Source organism: Suricata suricatta, chromosome 9, assembly GCF_006229205.1.
Source record: "Suricata suricatta isolate VVHF042 chromosome 9, meerkat_22Aug2017_6uvM2_HiC, whole genome shotgun sequence".
Classification (NCBI taxonomy): domain Eukaryota; kingdom Metazoa; phylum Chordata; class Mammalia; order Carnivora; family Herpestidae; genus Suricata; species Suricata suricatta.
In genome coordinates this window covers 136,827,717-136,842,448 of record NC_043708.1, presented here as the reverse complement: position 1 = coordinate 136,842,448, position 14,732 = coordinate 136,827,717, and positions in this window count along the sequence as shown.

Genomic DNA, 14,732 nt, shown 5'->3' with positions numbered 1-14,732 from the left:
TGTTGAGTCTTCCCTGCGCGCGGCCCCGGCGGCCCCGTCGTTGTCCCGAGGTGCGTGCGACCCCGCTGCCCGTCGTCCCCCCGAGCCCACCCCGAGGAGCGGGCGCTGGCCGCTCGGCCCCGGCCGCCGGGTCCAGGGAGCTCCTCGTGCCTTTTCACCTCCATGTTTGGTTTAGGTCGGATCCCAGACCTTCGCCGTGGCCTCCCCCTACAGTCCAGGGTGGCTCTCTCTTTCGCATCTAGCCCGGCTGTCGCTGGGCTCTTTCTCTAGAAAGCATCTGCGTGTAATGCACAGCGTTCGAATTTTTTTTTTTTTTCTTAAGCAGGCCCTTTGGGGTAGAGAGCAACACTACCGTGTGTGCTTTGTGTTTTAAAAATAAATCGCTTTTACTTTTAATTCGGATCCTAGTTGGCAGTTGATTGTTTGAAATAAGAAATCCAGGGAAAAGGAGGGTCAGGGCATCTTGGAGGCTTGTTGGGATCTTCGGGGAACTGGGATCAATGTGGGAAATACGGGCATAAGTAAGAGTGTGAGCTCTAAAATGTTGTATTACGGGAAAGTGAAGATAGCTAGACCAAGAAAAAAAAAACAACACCCATTCACAAAAGGAAGTGACATCACGGGTGACCAGGCTGAAATTAGTGAAGTTGAAGTCATGGATGGATATAATCACTTTTTTTTTAAATTTTCATTATTTAGTTTGGCATGATTGCGAAGTGGAGAGAACGCTGGGCCAGGAATTGGGGTGCTCAGCATTTTGGTCCTTGTGGGCTCATCATTTCAACTGTCTGAATATCGTTTTTGCAACTATAAAACGATCATCTCTAGGATTCCTTCCAATACGAACCACCTCAGATTTCAAATGAGCTTCAGGTTGCATTAGGCTGTGAAAATCACTCTTCTCCACATGGGAACTGTATGTGATTTGTCCTCAGAGGAGGCAAAGTTTTTCCTGGTAGGATAACTGGTTACTTTTCATTCTGTGGTGCCATCCTGCTCAAAGGGGCAAGATTTGTGACTTTTCTGCGTTCTTTAGGGAAGCTCTGAGTGTATTTATCCAGAAATGCACAGCTACGGGGTGCGTAGGTATACACCCGGTCAAAAGTAAATTAAAGATTATCACCACCAGTTGATCCGTTCCTTGTAATCCACTGGCTTTCTTTAATCTTCCCTTTTAAAAATATCTTCTGAGAGTCAAAAACAAATACTTAAAATTTCATTAACAGAGTGCTTTCGTAGGTTGGTGACCTGTAGTAATTTTGAAACCAAAAAAAAAAAAATGCTGAAGTGGTCGCTATTGGATATCCAATTGCACATAAAATTCCTAGAAGTCGTAATTCCAAAACAAGGAAAACTGGAAAATAAAATGAAGAAACAAAATCAGTTGGGTTGTTAGATAAAGTAAATAGGGAAAGAACAACCTAAGTGTCTTCATCTTTAACATAAACTGAAGGGAAACAACAACCTAAGTCTCTTCATCTTTAACATAAACTTAAGGAAAGGACCTAAATGTCTCTTTTTTTTAATTAAAAAGGGTGTTATTTTATAGTGAGTGGCATGTTCTCATTTCCAAAGAAAGAAAAAGGTTAGAAAAAGGTAGTTGAGCCCCTGCTCTGTGCTGTATCCTTCACTGTGTTCTCGTTTCTACTCCCATTCTGTGAGGCATTATCCCCACTTTATACCTGCTTGGAGCTTTGTCGATGATGTTATAAAATACTAACGGGAAAAGGGTCCTCCTTACTGGAATTCTGTCACTTGCTCTGAAGGCCAGTCATGTGTGGATTAGGGTCTGGACGGCCCCAAAGGGTCAGACCGAGGAGGGGAAATGTGGGGGAGACAGCTTTGGGTCCAGACTGCAGGGAGGTTGCCATCAGAGGTGGTCCGGGCGTGGCTGGAGAAGAGGTTTGGTTCTGGGCAGCCCCTCGTGAGGACTGTGGGCCAGGAGGAGTCAGGCTTCTAGTACAACGGTCAGGTTAGAATCAGCTGTAGGCTAGGTTTCATACTCTATGGCCTGAGGCATATTCCGCAATTTTTCTTTTCTAAGTTTTCGTCTGCGAAATAGACATAATTCTCCCCTCACGGATTTAGTGTATGTCAAAGCATCAAGCAGCGGCGGCTGAATGTTCTTGCCTGTTTTTACTTTTTGAATTTCTAGCCTGTGACACTACACTGCTTTTAATTTTCAGCTTATGAGTAGATTGATTATTTTTTCCAACACTTTATCATGAGTCATTTCAAACATATAGAAAAGTTAAAAGAACTGTACACCCTTATAACTACCACCCAAATTCTGTAACATTTACTGTACTTGCTTTATCATATTATTCAGGTTTCCATCCCTCTATTCATACAGCAGTCCATCTTATTTTAATGCATTTTAAAGTAAGTTGCGGACATCAGTATAATTTACTACTAGATACTTCAGCATGTGTTATCATTAACTAGAGGTCAATATTTTTTATAGATCCTTTTTTATTTTTTTGTGTTTTGAGGTAAAATTTACATAAACTGAAACACACTTAAATGTACCATTCAGTGAGTTTGACAGATGTGTATACTGGTATAGTCCAGACCTCTTGCAACATACAGTCTAGTATCAGTACCCATAAAAGTTTCCTCAGGCCTCTTCCCGTTAATTCCTGTCTCCTCCCACTTCACCGGTATTAGCATTCAGTAGCCAGCTACCTGTGTCTAACGGAGTATACTTGATTGTATGTGACTTAAAATTTCAAGTTCACTTGTACCCAAGGATTAACTAGCTTAATATTAAAAATATGCTAAAACGAGTCTCTGAAGCCTTTTGATTGTGTACCCTACTGGAAAAAAAATTTGTGTAATTTACTTTAAATTATGTATGTATGTGCTTTGTACTATTATATGCATTATAAGAGAAATACAAGAGAAACTAAAGGGGATGACAAATGATATAAGTAATTTATGTTTTAAAATTCTTATTAGCAAAATATTAAGAGTAATAGATTGTCTATATTTTTTTAAATATTAATTTTTAGGGGCGCCTGGGTGGCTCAGTCAGTTAAGCCTCCGACTTCGGCTCAGGTCAGATCTCACGTTCGTGGGTTCGAGCCCCGCGTCAGGCTCTGTGCTGACACTAGCTCAGAGCCTGGAGCCTGCTTCAGATTCTGTGTCTCCTTCTCTCTCTGCCCCTCCCCCTCTCATGCTCTGTCTCTCTCTGTATCAAAAATAATTAAAATATTTTTTTAAAAAGTTAAAAAAATAAAATATTAATTTTTAGAACTTTTTTTTGCCTGTTTCTTGGGAGATCTGACCAGCTAGTCACAGTTTTTATCTTCTAAAGAGATTTTCTGTAACAGGACTGTCAGCTTGGCCATTTCCTTGTTTCCTGTGCTCGTGTTAGTAGTGTTATCTTTATAGGACTCCTTTCAGCCATTTGTTCATTAGGCCAGAGTTCAGTTAGAAGGGAGTATTCCACAATTTTGTTCAACCAGATGCTCAAATGACAGTAAACCACAGTAGGCCCAAAGTGAATAAATATACCCATCTGAATAAGGACACCAGGGCCAACTTATGTATTAAGTATTTTAAATATTAGTAAAACTTACTTTTTAGGTAAAAGAATAAGAAAAACTAAAATAGAAGCTGTGCTATTTTCTTTCCACACCCCCCCCCAGCCCTGCCCCAGTCATCTTGTGCATTTCCTGAGTCATGAACACTCTATGTTACCTCTGCTCTCAAAGGTAGAAGTGCAAACAAGACAAAACAAAAAAGTTTCAAAACCCTTGTGTTTCAACTAGAGAACTTTTTAAAATTTAAAACCGTTATAGGCGTACTCTCTGGCATTGCTAATCAGAGAGTAAATTGATACAATCACGTTGGAACACTGGCCTGGTCTACTATAGTTAAACACATGCCTAGCTTATAATTTAGCAGTCTGGTCTAGGCATGTATCCAGGAGAAGTGAGTGTGTATGTCCACCAAAGGACTCGTACAAGAATGCTCACACGTGGCAGCTTTATCCGGAAGAGCAGAAAATCGAGAACAACCGGATGTCCATCAACGGGAGAACTGACCAGCAGAGTTGTAGTATATTCATGCAGTGGAGTACTACTTGGCAGTGAAAAGGAGCAGACTGCTGATACCCAGGAAAATACCGATGTATTTCAGAATTTGGGGTTGAGTGAGTGAAGAAAGCCAACACAAGCGAGTACATTCTCTCTGTATCCTGACGACAGAAACGGGCAGAATTGATCAACGGTGATCAGTTCAGTGTGCGTGGAGGACGAAGCCCCCAAGACATCCTGTATCTTGATCCGGCCAGTGGGTACGTGGAATGTGCATGAGTAAACATTCATCAAGCCGTCCACGTACGATTTGTGCACCATGCTCTGTATGTTACACCTCAGTTTAAAATACGTAGTTTATATGAAGTGGGGGGAAAGAATCCAATACTCCAAACTCACTCATGGGTTGAATTTCACCATTCTTGGCTTTCAGTGAAAAGTGTTTTTCCTTTAAGATTTCAGTGCTACCAATTTGCATCTTTCAGTTCCCTTTTGACTCTTTTACAAACTTCATTCACCACTTCACAGCTTTCTCTTTACATGTCTTTTTAGTTCTGGTTTCTGCCTCTGTCTTTTGTTTAACCATATTAGAGTCTTTCTATTCCTTTCATACCAAATCATTGCTCCTCGTATTTTTGATCTGGCTCTCAACCTCTTACTTGGTGAACTTAAGAATACAGCATTTGACTTACCATTCTATGATAGCTTGAAGAGCTAAATGTTTAGTGAGCTTTTATTGAGCACCTACTGTATGTAAGACACTGTGCTAGGTATAATTGTTCATTTTTCTACCAACAGATTAAATTTGCAGCAACTTAAAAATATTATAATTTGGGGCATCTGGGTGGTTCAGTCAGTTGAGTGTCCAACTTCAGCTCAGGACATGATCTTACAATCCTTGGGTTCGAGCTCTGTGTCAGGCTCTGTGCTGTTAGCTTGGAGCCTGGAGCTTGCTTCTTATTCTGTGTCTCCCTCTCTCTCTGCCCCCTACCCTGCTTGTGATCTGTGTCTCTCTGCCTTTCAAAAATAAATAAACATTAAAAATATATGCATATTATAATTAAATAATTAGTGTTTCCATACCTTGTATTAATATAAACACTGATTGAGAATCCTTAGTTTCTGATCCAAAGTACTTCAGTTTTGTTGTCTTTGACAGTAAACTATGAACCTTTATTTCTGGAGACCAGGCTACATAATTTCAGGGAATCACTTGGGACTTAAACTTTTTTTATTCTCAACATAAAGTAAGATGTTTCTCATTTCCATTTTTTTTGGCGTGAGTCCAAACAAGTCCATCATTGTTTCATTCCTCAGGTAGAGTGACACAGATTCAGTTAGCCTTTTCCCCAGGACTGTATTCATGTTGCAAGGACCTGGCAGATTGTCGCATTTTCTTCTGCTTAACTCTGGGATCAAATAGGCAACTTAAACTTTAAATACCAACGTGTACATTTTCCATTGCTCCCATTTCACCCAGATGAGTCTGTATTTCTGGCACATCCCTGTTGGAATGCCCTAATGACTACTGTTTTCCCTATGATGTGGAAAGTATTCATTCTCTGAAGTCAGGCTTCGACTAAATGAAATTGTGTTTGATTCTTTTGAAAAAGAATTGATGGTTTAAAATTATATATAACTATTGAAAATATCTATTAGCATAAGAAAAACGTTGTAGGCTTGTAAATATGGTAAACATAATAGAGGAAGACCCCGAACGCCCCTGTTTATTGGCACAAGTTATCTTCTGTTGGAGAAGGTTGTCCGGATATTCAATCAGAAGCTAGTCTGCTTGATGGTTCTTGGTCCATTGCAAAAAGGCTTTTTATCATCTAGAGCCGTGCTCCTGGACGTATGGTCTGAACAAGATTTGGGACAGTGACCTGATAGGTGCAGAAGTTGAGAGTGAGAGTTTATTTTTTGTTTAATTTTTTTTTTAACGTTTATTTATTTTTGAGAGAGAGAGACACAGAGTGTGAGCGGGGGAGGGGCAGAGAGAGAGGGAGACACAGAATCCAAAGCAGGCTCCAGGCCCTGAGCTGTCAGCACAGAGCCTGACGTGGGCTTGAACCCACGAACCGTGAGATCATGTCCTGAGCCGAAGTCGGCTGCTTAACTGGCTGAGCCACCCAGGCGCCCTGAGAGTAAGAGTTTAGAAAATTTTTTTGAAAGTTTATTTAGTTTTGAGAGAGAAAGAGAGTGCAAGCGGGGAATGGGCAGAGAGAGGGAGAGACAGAGTCCCAGGCAGGCCTCGTGCCCAGAACCCATCGTAGGGTTTGAACTCGCAAACCATGAGATCATGACCTGAGCTGAGATCATGACACTTAACTGACTAAGCCACCCAGGCACCCCTAGAAACTTTTTAAAGCAATCTGATAGAGTGACTTTATGTTAATGAGTCTAATTTTTTTAGGTTTACTTATTTATTTTGAGAGAGAGAGCACGTGTGAGTGGGGGAGAGGGAGGGAGAATCCCAAGTAGGCTCCACACTGTCAGCTCAGAGGCCGACACAGGACTTAAAGCTACCAACCGTGAGATCATGATCTGAGCCGAAACCAAGAGTCAGATGCTTAACCGACTGAGCCCCCCACGCACCCCTTGTGAATCTTATTTTTTAAATGAGCCTTGTATTTTATATGCCTTTGATTTTATTTTTCTAATAATTTCTCTTTCATGTATTTTATAAAATGTCCATCTGTAACAAATTAGAAATTCAAAACAAAACAAAACAAAAAACCCTGTTTTTTCACCGCAAAATAGAGTACTGACTCTTCTAGAGGATCCTCAAAGGTCAGTAGGGCTCCTTGCATCTAAAACTATCTGCTCATACTGTAAACTGGTGGTTTTTTTTTTTTTTTTGAAGATTTTAGGTAATCTCTACCCCCAACAAGGAACTTGAACTCACAACCCCAAGATCAGCAGTCACGTACTGAGTGAGTCAGCCAGGAGCCCCTGCTTATACCATAAAACTATTTAACCTGTCTTTAACTCTTTAAAAGAGAATGGATTAACCTTTATGTTATAAATATCTCTGTAACAAATTTTTATTACATAAGCAATAATGTTCATTGTAGAGAGATTATTACCCCTCCACCTAGGTAGAAGCGTTAGGAATATGCACCTACATGTGTAAGTACGAAATTTTAAAATATATGTAGTTTTGCAGCCTTTTATCCCCACTTACACACTATATCCTAGATGCCTTTCAGTGGCAGTGAATATATTTCTGTAACATTATTTGTAATAGCCATCTGGTAATTTATAGTGTGGACCTATTTGTTATAAATTATAACCATATTTACCATATAACCATATATAACTTCCTATTATAAGACATTTATGTTATTTCCAGTTTTATACTGTAAAATAATACTCTGACAAACATGCTTTTAGCTAAATCATTAGGTACTTCCTCAGGACTAGTATCTGGGAATTATATTTCTCAGTCAAAGGGCACGTGCATATTTTAAAACTTTGGATTTTTGTCATATTGCCCTCCAGGAAAGTTTTAACCATCTTAGCCAGTAGCAGAATAAGAAAATACCTGTTTTCTCACATATTCATTCAAAGGAGATGATTAAAAGTTTTTTAAATTTTTGTCATTATAATGAATACAGATATTTAATATAATTAATTTCCTTGTTTACAACTTAGGCAGAATATATATGTCTTGACTACACATTAGGATGAATATATGATAACCCTCCTGGCAGGTAGATATTCCCATAAGGAAACCAAGACTTAAGAAACTCACTTCAGGTTACACACTGAGTAAAGTGTGTTAATCCGGACCGTTAAGAACGCCACAGGGACATACGACATGTGATAACGGGGGCTCCTGGGTTTGGCAGGTCGGGACCCCAGCGCCCTGGGCTCCAGGCCCACGCTGGACTGTCAGCACAGAGCCCGCTCGGCATTCTCTGTGTCCCTTTTCTCTCTGCCCCTCTTGCACGTGCTGTCTCTCTGGAAATAAATGAAAATAAACTTTAAAAAAAAGTGACAACAGCTGAAGTGAAGGGACCGAGGACGCATTTGGCAGTGTGTGGGAAGACTGCGTGTATCACACGCGCGTGTGCGCACACGCATCTGCACACACGTGGGTGTATATGTGCACATTTACACGCGCGTGTGTGTGTGTGAAGCTACTTCGAGACCAGCACTCTTAAGTCGGAGAACATTTATTGTGGCGTTTTGGTATGTTCTTTTTCTCTGGTCTGTGTCTCTTTGAAAGCCCTTTGACACGAGGCAGTATAAAAGGGAGTAAGGTATCAGTTCTGCATGTAAAGAAAGCAGAGGCCCATTACAGTCAATTCTGAATGAAGAGCATAGTGCTGACTTTAGTCTGAGGCTCTAAAACCTTCATGTGTGAGAGAACACACGGACCTCGAACACCGGAGGGGTGGTAAGGACACTCGCTGGCTCAGCAGAGCCCGGAAGCTAACCCGTCGGGACCGCTACCAGCCTGTGTAGCTTTTTGCCAGTTTACTGCGTTCTTAATCCCTGTAACAGCACTTCCTGTGTTATTTCTCTGCCGTTCATGGAAGTAATTGCTTCTCAGCTGTGGTAATAATTGAATTTTTCTATTATATCTTCTTACCACTAGGAATTTGCTACAGTTAGGTAAATAGCTGTATGGTCACAGAGAGCTACATAGAGGTAAAAAGAATGAAGTAATCTAGTAATTGGTGAGCTCCAACCTTCAGAAGGGTGCCCTGCAGATATCTGAGCAAGACTTCTTACGATGTCGGGAAGAACAGTGAGGCCGGGAGGTAAAAGGCCCGTAGTTCATTCCACCAGTGTCTTGATTTGTCAGGTTTGGGCATCTTTTATTACAGCCTCTTGGTAAAATAGGGAGGATGGTAATTCTTACTCTTTTCCTTTTTTCCTTGGAATCAGATGTTGAAATGTACATGAAATAAGCGTTTGCTAATTAAGGATCATAGATGATATATATATTCTGCCTAACTTGTAACCAAAGAAATGAATTCAGTTAAATATTTGTGTTTATTAAATTCTTGCTCACTTTCCTTTCTTTTCCCCTAGTAATCATGTGTTAAAATGCACATGAAAGAAGGCTTTGCTAATTAAGTACCCAACAATTACCTGCCAGGAACGCCAAACTCCTGACTCTCTAATGCTAGAAACCTAGTGAAATCTCAGCAAATGCTTGTGTGGGCTGGCAGGGGTCTTTCAGTGGTTCCCCTGTGACTCCATGACACTGAGCTGGCTCTAGGCTCTGGGCATTGTGGGGACTTCTCATTACGACCCCCTTCAGGTTCCTGAGCGTGGTGGGCCATTTCTAGAGGTTTCGGGTAGCTTTAGTATTTGGGAGTAAACTAAACTGGGCTGTGTCGGCATACAAAAAAGGGCTGTGAATACATTATTCAGTCCACTTGGTTACTGAGACTTGAGCTCTGAGTGGATTCTGATTATAGTCTGTAAGGCCACCCAGAAGCGGGGGTTTATCTGGTTTTCAAAGTGTAGGAGTGTCCATGGGAGCAACAAAGCTGCCTCCATGGGTCTGGAAAATTCTTGATAGCACAGCATTAACTTCTAGGTTTTTATAGCAAAACACACTTAAGAGGAGAACTGTTAGAAGTGCTGGGTAGGTCAGGTTCAGAGGCGGTAACCAATATAAAAATGAGTTTCACAGATGATTAAAAAATGTTAATGTAGGAAGAAATGTAAAAAAATAAACTCATGACTTTAGATCTCTTTTTCCCTTTTCTTTGTCACTGAAGTAGAACTTTTGTGCTAAGGGCATCTTTAACTTTGGAGGAAATGCATATTTACCGGGAGCAGTATGACAGATTCTTGAAAATTAGCATATGTTGAGTGAATTGAAAATTAATTCCCTCTAGACCTCTGTTTGACTTTCAAAATGAGATCAACTATTTTCAAACAAGGCATATAACTGTTCTTATTTCCTTTGCCGAACTGCTACGTTGAAAATATTTAGATCTTGGAAGTAAGTCATTGTTGCTGATTGATTCTGATGCAATCTAGTCTGATAGCTTTCAGCGCCCCCCCTTTTTTTTTTTGACTATAGCCATAGTAAGAAATATGGGGCGCCTGGGTGTCTCAGTCGGTTAAGTCTCCGGCTTCGGCTCAGGTCAGATCTCACGTTCGTGGGTTCGAGCCCCGCGTCAGGCTCTGTGCTGACAGCTAGCTCAGAGCCTGGAGCCTGCTTCCGGTTCTGTGTCTCCTCTCTCTGCCCCTTCCCCTCTCATGCTCTGTCTCTCTCTGTATCAAAAATAAATAAAAAAACATTAAAAAAATTAAAAAAAAAAGAAATAAATACTAATTTCATACACATACACACACATACACACACACCAGAAAAAAAGTTTTCACAAATCATACGATATGTGATGCATTCTAATATTTTTATATTTTTATTTTGTGTAAAATCAGATTGCAAACCACTAAATCACTTTCACTACCTACAGTTTGAAAAGCACTGATCTGGTCTGTTAGGCCCAAAAGAAGTTGATCTGTGCGAGTTTTATATGTGTGTACATGTGACCATAGTGGGATTTTGGAGACAAGTTAGCAGTCCTGAGCTTTCTGTTCTGCTGTAGCCACAGACTTCCGTGAAAATCACATGAACATAAGAAATGAAAGCTATATTACTTTAGGCTTGGCCATCCAGGCCAGTTTTCTCTTGATCTCAGAAGGCGTGGTATATAGGTAGAGAACTTCTCCTCTCCTCTTCCTTCTAATCTTTGAACTGCACATGGATCTACGACTTCGTAGAAGCTAAGTATAGCTTCATATATATGCCTTCTTAAGGATACTAAGCTCCAGGGATTTCTTAACTGCCCAGCTTCATGCAGTGTTCGACTACATGGTGTTCCCTGGATGACAGTATTGAGGTTCTGGGGTTTCTCGAGTTCGTGAGGCTAGGCTGGAGGCACCGGGCTGTCCAGGACGGAGGATGAAGGGCTTTTGTTAAGTCCAAAAGGCTTGTTCCTGGGGCGGTTTGTGGTACCTCCTGAAGTGGGTGTAAAGTCACGGGACTAACACATACCTAATGGTTCTATATTTCCTTTTTAAAAATTGTCTTAAATGTTTATTTTTGAGAAAGACAGAGCTCAAGCAGGGGAGGGGCAGAGAGAGACACACACACAGAATTTGAAGCAGGCTCCAGGCTCTGAACTGTCAGCACAGAGCCCGACATGGGGCTCGAACCCACAAACCATGAGATCATGACTTGAGCCGAAGTTGGACACTCAACCTACTGAGCCACCCAGACGCCCCTGTATTTCCTTTTTAAATCACTTTGTCTAATCAAAAAGAGACTTCTTGCTACTACTAGATAGAGCACCCTCAGTAGAGAGAACCCAGTTTGACGATGGTAAAGCACCCTTCACTTTCTGTAAAGGTACCTTTCTGAAAGGACAGGATAAGCACAGTTCCCGATCTCACATCTGACTGACTGAGTCACACTAAGTCCACTTCTGTTAGCAACGACCCCACTGTACTAGATGGAAGTTATCTCGGAACAGAAAGGGCACGACCAGGTTGATCTCTGTGCCGTGCCGGGTGTTCAGGAGCGCTGGTTGTCGCCCAGCTGGGTCCTCTGTCGCTGCTGTGGTCTGCTGGCCCTGCCTCGCGGGAGGCCAGGTGGGAGGGAAGACAGGGCTTTCGCCAGAGTTACCGAGCCTGGTGGTTTCCACCGTTTGTTTTTAATAAGCTCCTGGGCGGGGGCAACGATGTATTTGGCTACACGGGATCAGGGGATCCAGAACACGTGTGTCCCTTGTCTTTCTGTTGTCACAAGAGCAAGTTACGGAAGTAGACCAGTTGACCGGGAGTGGCCGTTGGGAAGTTTGCTGAAGTGAAATGCAGGGGACGGTGACTGAGGGCTCCTCCTTTGGCCCTCACACTGTCTCTCGGTCAGGGTTCCCACCAGCCCCGGCAGCTGTTGGCCTCTCCGTTCTCGCTTGGTCTGTCGGCGCCTCTGGGCTGCACTTGCTGCTTAGCCACATCGAACCCACACGACCACCCCAACTGCTCTCCACTTGGACTCATTCGCCCCGAAACCCCTTCCTGGGCCGTTCTGCTCTTCCGGTCCAGCAGATGGGCCCCTGCAAGCAGCTGGCCGAAATCACACGGACGTGCAGCCCGGGCCTGCCCCTACCCCCCCCCCCCGGTTGCTTTCGTCTGGGCCCCTGTGCTGCTCACGGCCCTGCTTATCGGTGACAAGATACTTTCAGTGTCCTCTTCCAGCTCAGATTCTTTCCCCTCATTTTCAGCAAATCCTCTTCACTTTCCGATTTCATGTGTTCGTTTTCAAGGTGAAGTAGAAGAGCTAGAGCTTTGTGGGCCGACGAAGCCGTGTCTGCTGTTGCCTCTGGCCCTAACTTTGGGTACGTTACCTAATCTCTTCAGCCTCGATGGACTCATCTGTAAAATGGGCACAATAACAACTTTGTAGAATCATTTCAAGGATTTTGAACATGAACAGCCTGGAGTTCAACATGATGAAAAAACGTCTGCTTCTCTCCTCTTCACCTCTCCCCTGTCCTGCTTACCGAGACCCTCCTGCTGCTTGACCCCACCCTTTTCCGTCTTTCATTCAGCATTCAGTAAATACTGTTTGAATGTTTGCTATATCCCAGGTGCTCTAACAGGCGCTAGGAGTGGAGACGTGACCTAAACAGCCTTCTCCCGCTTGGCGAGCTCTTTCTCGTCAGACCATCGTTTCGGAGCTGGCTCCTCCACTTTCCTTGGTAGCCATGCTTCTTCGGTACCTGCCTGCACTGCTGTGCCCATCCGGAGAGCACGTCCATCCTTACTTCGCCCCCGTGGAATTTAATACTGCCCTTTAAGAAGCCCTCTCCCTTCCTTTGGCTTCCCACGTGCACTGCTTTTCTTGAAAGGTTCTCCCGCTTCCCTGTGCCTTTGCAGGATCTTTGTTTTCAAGCCATCGGTCTTAGAACAGATCTTCTGGACCTCTGTTTCAGGGCCAGACTCGAATCCGCACGCCCGGCTTCTGACGGACCGCCCCATCTAGCCTCTCTCCGGGACCGCAGTTCTGGTCAGAACTAATCCGTCACCCCTCCCCGCCTAAGTAGTCGTATTGTTTTTTCATTTATCGTTTACTTATTTTTGAGGGAGGGGGAGAGAGAGAGAGAAACATGAGCAGAGGAGGGGCAGAGAGCGGGGGACAGAAGATCGAAAGCCGACTCTGTACTGACAGCAGTGAGCCTAGGGTGGGCCTCAGACTCCGCAGCCGCAAGATCGTGAGCCAAAGTCGGATGCTCAACCAGCTGAGCCACACAGGTGCCCCTGAAGTATTCCCACTCTAATAAAAGGTTACTGTCCAGCCAGTCACCCCAAAAGTGAAGACCTCAGTTTTCCCCGGTGCTCCTTTTTCTCTATTTCCCACATCTTGGTTACTAATGATGTCAGGATGGGTCAAGGTTCACTAGAGAAAAGTGATGTGAAATTCGACTCATCACACAGCCCACGGCAAAGCAGGGGTGCTGTGTGCCTAAGAACCTGAGACATACTCGTGTTGTAAACAGGATGCGATTTCAGCCAAACAATAGGACATTAAATTAATATTATTAATTTATATTTTATTGATGTCATTTTATTTATACTTGATAGATAAATCTTGGTCTTATGGTATGTGGTTATGAGTATAAATGTTATCTTGGTGCGTGTTTCAGAACATTATCATACAATTTTATGAGGGTCTGCAAGATTTTGTCCCTTTAAAAATAATTATAGTTGGCCCTTGAACAACAAGGGGGCGGGGATTAGGGGTACCAACCCCCGTGGGCAAAAATCCAAGTATAACTTTTTTTAATATTTTATTTTTGAGAGAGAGAGAGAGGGCATAAGTAGGGGAGAGGCAAAAACAGAGGGAGACATAGCATCCAAAGCAGGCCCCAGGCTCTTGAGCTGTCAGCACAGAGCCCAGCGCGGGGCTTGAACTCATGCACCGCGAGATCATGACCTGAGCTGAAGTCAGACTCTTAACTGACTGAGCCACCCAGGCGCCCCCAAGTATAACTTTAAGTTTATTTCTTTAGAGAGAGAGAGAGAGAGAGAGAGAGAGAGAGGGAGAGCACAGGAGGGGCAGAGAGGGAGAAAGAACCCCAAGCAGCCTTTGTGTTGTCAGCGTGGAGCCAGCCCCACACGGGGCTTACACCCACAAACCATGCGATTATGACCTGAGCTGAAACCTGGAGTCGGGCGCTCAGCTGACTCAGCCCCCCAGGCCCCCCAGGTATAACTTCTGACTTCCCAAAACTTAACTACAAATAGCCTACTGTTGTCCACAAATCTTATGAATAATGTAAATAGTTGATTAACATGTATACGTGTTATTCTTACAATTAAGTAAGCTAGAGAAAAACAGTATTGTTAGGGGAATCATAAGGAAGAGAAAATACATTTACAGTACTATATTTTTTGGAAAAAATTCAGGTATATGTGGATCTGTGCAGTTCGAACTTTAGATGCCATAGGTTAAGGGGCCTCAACAAACTATGAGAATTCTGGACAATGGGGGATCTAGAAATAAAGACGTGTAAGGAGATAACAAGAGATTTGAATGTCTTATAAAAGAGGGAAAGATGTACATACTGATAGTGATTCTCAAATATTTAAGGGACTCCAATGAAAGAAGAAATCAGGAGTCTAGAGTAGCAGAAAGAGCATACACTTTGGAACCAA